This window comes from Mesoplodon densirostris, chromosome 4, assembly GCF_025265405.1.
Source record: "Mesoplodon densirostris isolate mMesDen1 chromosome 4, mMesDen1 primary haplotype, whole genome shotgun sequence".
Lineage (NCBI taxonomy): Eukaryota > Metazoa > Chordata > Mammalia > Artiodactyla > Ziphiidae > Mesoplodon > Mesoplodon densirostris.
The window spans coordinates 90,837,925-90,842,420 of NC_082664.1; positions in this window are offsets into that span (position 1 = coordinate 90,837,925).

The following is a 4,496-nucleotide window of genomic DNA, read 5'->3' on the forward strand; positions in this document are numbered from 1 at the left end:
AATATTTTTCACATTTTGTAGGTACACTCTGCTCTCTGTAAATTGTTTCCTTTGCTGTTCAAAGCTTTATAGTTTAATGCAATCTGTTTTCAATTCCTTTTTTCATTTTTTTTTTTTTTGCTTTTGCTGCCTGTGCTTTTGTGGTCACATCTAAAAATACATTGCCCATAGCACGTCAAGAAGTTTCCCTCCTCCATATCTTCTTCTAGTAACTTTACAGTTTCCAATCTTTTATTTAATTCTCTAAACCAGTTTGAATTAATTTTTGTATACAGTGTGAGATACTAAATTAGACTAAATAAGTCTAATTTCTTCCTTATGCTTGTGAATATTCAGTTTCCCACGAATTTACTGAAGAGAAGATCCTTTTCTCATTGTATATTCCTATCACTTTTGTCAAAGATCAGTTGATTGTAAATGTGGATTTATTTCTGAGGTCTGTATTTCGTTCCATTGTTCTATATGTCTGTTTTTGTACTGTGACCATACTGCTTTGGTTACTATGCTTTGTAGTATAGTTTGAAATTATGAAGAGTAATGCCTTCAGCTTTCCTCTTTGTGCTCAAGATTGCTTTGGACATTTGGGGCCTTTTATGGTTCCATATGAATTTTAATATTTCTTTTTCTATTTTCTGGGGAAACTGCCTTTGGATTTTGACATGGATTGCATGGACTCTATAGATTGCTTTGGATAGTATGGACATTTTTAACAATGTTCATTTATTCAATCTAGTAATATGGGGGATCGTTCCATTTATTTGTGTCTTCTTCAAATTCTTTCATCAATATTTTATAGTTTGCAGTGTGCGGCTCTTTTACATTCTTGGTTAACTTTATTCCTAAATATTTTATTCTTTTGTGTGCTATGGTAAATGAGACATTTTTTAACCTTTTCTGAAAGTTTCTGTTGTTAGCATACAGAACCACAAGTGATTTTTGCTTTTTTTTTGTGTGTGTGTGTGTGGTACACGGGCCTCTCACTGCCGCAGCCTCTCCCATTGCGGAGCACAGGCTCTGGACGCACAGGCTCAGCGGCCATGGCTCACGGGCCCAGCCGCTCTGCGGCACGTGGGATCCTCCCAGATCGGGGCACGAACCCACATCCCCCGCATCGGCAGGCGGGCTCCCAACCGCTGCGCCACCAGGGAAGCCCCACAAGTGATTTTTATATGTTGATTTTGTGTCATGCTGCTTATTCCATTTATTTATTAGTTTGAACAGTTTTTTGGAAGTGGCATTTTTAGGTTTTTGTAGGTATAAAAACATGTCATCTGTAAACAGAAAATTTAGGTTTACCTTTATGATTTGGTTTTATTTTATTTATTTTTCTTGCCTACTTGCTCTGGTTAAGAATTCCTGTACTATGTTGAAAAGAAGAGGCGAGAATTGTAACCTTGTTTTGGCTGAAACTTAGGGGAAACACTTTTGGGACTGTTAGCTTTGGGCCTGTCATGTGACTTTTAATGTGTTGAGGTATATTCCGTCTATAGCTAATTTCTTGACAATCTTTATCATGAAAGGAAGTTGGATTTTGTCAAATAATTTTATGTATCTATTAATATGATATTTTCCCTTTATTCTCATAATGTAATCTATCACACTTATTGATTTGCATACATTGTGCCATCCTTGCATCCAGGCATAAATCCCACTTAATTATGGTGAATGAATCCCTTCAATGTGCTGCTGAATTTAGTTTGCCAGTATTTTGAGTGTATTTCATTTGTTATTCAGGAATGTTTTTTTGGTTTTTTTTGTTTTTTTTTGTTTTTTTTTGTGGTACACGGGCCTCTCACTGTTGTGGCCTCTCCTGTTGTGGAGCACAGGCTCCAGACGTGCAGGCTCAGCGGCCATGGCTCACAGGCCCAGCAGCTCCGTGGCATGTGGGATCTTCCAGGACCGGGGCATGAACCCGTGTCCCCTGCATCAGCAGGCGGACTCTCAACCACTGCGCCACCAGGGAAGCCCCAGAAATGTTGATCTGTACTTTTCTCATTGTGCCCTTGTCTGTTTTTTTTTAATTAACTTATTATTTATTTATTTATTTTTAGCTGTGTTGGGTCTTCGTTGCTGCACGTGGGCTTTTCTCCACTTGCAGCGAGTGGGGGCTGTTCTTCGTTGCGGTGCTTGGGCTCCTCATTGTGGTGGCTTCTCTTGTTGCGGAGCACAGGCTCTAGGCGTGAGGGCTTAGTAGTTGTGGTGCACAGGCTTAGTTGCACCGTGGCATGTGGGATCTTCCCAGACCAGGGATTGAACCCATGTCCCCTGCACTGGCAGGAGGATTCTTAACCACTGTGCCACCAGGGAAGCCCCCCATGTCTGGTTTTGGCATTACCCTTGTCTGGGGTAATGCCTCATAAGATGGGTTGAAAGTGTTCCCTCCTCTTTAAATTTTTGGAAGTATTTGAGTAGTCTTGGTTTTAATTTCTCTCTAAATATTTGCCATAATTCATGAGAAAAACCATCTGGTCCTGGGATTTTATTTATTGAGAGGTTTCTCAATACTGTTTCATTCTCTTTTCTCATTACTGGTCTGTTCAGGCGTTCTATTGCTTGGTAGGTTGTATGTTTCCATGAGTTTGTCCTTTTTTATCTAAGTAATCCAAGTTGTTTGCATATGATTGTCAATAGTAGTCTCTGATTGTGATTTGTATTTCTGTGGCATCATTGTAATGCCTTTATATGCATGTGTGTGTGTTTATTTATTTGTTCATTCATTCATCATTCATTCATTCTCTCTATTTCTTAGTCTTGCTAACAGTTTGTCAATTTTGTTTATCTTTTCAAAAGAAACCTCCAATATTATTTATTCTTCTACTGTTTTCATAGTCTCTATTATTTATTTTTAATTTTTATTGGAGTATAGTTGATGTACAATGTTGTGTTCAGTAAAGTGAATCAGTTATACATATATCCACCCTTTTTTAGATTCTTTTCCCAATAAATCACTACAGAGTATTGAGTAGGGTTCCCTGTGCTAGACAGTATGTCCTTCCATTACATTTATAACTGCTCTAATCCTTATTATTTATTTCATTCTGCTAATATTGGGCTTAGTTTGTTCTTTTCCTAGTTCCTTTAGTTGTAAAGTTAGGTTCTTTAATTGAATATTTTTTCAGAAACAAAAGGTTTTATTACTTATGGTACAGCAAGCATGAGCATGATATTGTATTCGTTCTCCTTACCACACCCAGGTTCCCACTGGGATGACAGAGAGGGATCCAGTTGAGTGCTATGCATGTACTAGGCTGTGTTACACTGAGGAACACTGAGTTTGAGGACCCCACTGCTTTTAAAATGAGAGGTTAGCAGGTTCCTGTTTGTCTGAGAGAGAGACATTAGCTCATTCCTCAAGGCTGTTCATTACAAACACACTCCCAAGAAATGGCTCAGGTGAAATGCTGTCAGAGCATACATTCTTTTTCTTTCTTTCTTTTGTTTTTTTTTTTGATTGAAGAATAGTTGGCTTATAATATCACATTAGTTTCAGATGTACAACATGATTCAGTATTTAAGTATATTACAAAATGATCACCTTGATGAGTCTAGTAAACATCTGTCCCCATCCACAGTTACTGCAATATCATGAACCATATTCTTTCTTCTGTATATTAAATTCTTGTCAATTTTTATCATATAACTGGAATTTTGTACTTCTTATACCCTTTCACCTGTCTTGTCCAAGACCCACTCCCCTCCCCTTTTGCAACCACCAATTTGTTCATTGTGTCTGTAAGGTTTGTTTTGTTGTGTTTGTTTTGTTTTTAGATTACACATATAAGTGAGATCATGTGGAATTTGTCTTTGTCTATGTGACTTACTTCACTGAGCATAATACTCTCTAGGTCCATCCATGTTGTCAAAAATGGCAAGATTTTATCTTTTTATGGCTGAGTAATATATAACTGTATATGTACATTCGTATACACATATATACATATATATGTATCTGTATATGAATATATCTACATACATGTATAGATACATGTATATATGTATACATATGTATATGTATATATGGATGTGTGTATATGTGTATGTGTGTTGTGTATATTCATATGTATGTATGTGTATACGTGTGTGTGTGTGTGTGTATATATATATTACTTATCCATTTGTCTGTCTTTGAACATTTAGGTTTCTACTATATGTTGCCTATTGTAAGTTATGTTGCAGTTAACACAGGGGTGCATGTATCTCTTTAAATTAGTTTTTTTCCTTTTTTTCTTTGGATAGATAACCAAACGTGGAATTGCTAACTCATATGGTAGCTTTATTTTTTTATGTTTTTTATGTTTTTATGTTTTTATGTTTTATTTTTTTATTTTTTTATGTTTTATGTTTTATGTTTTTAATGTTTTCAATAGTTGGCTGCACTGATTTACATTCTTAGCAACAGTGCAGGTGAGTGCTCTTTTCTCCACATCCTCAGCAACACTCATTAATGTCAATTTGATGATAGCCATTCTGATACCTATAAGGTGATCTCTTTTTTT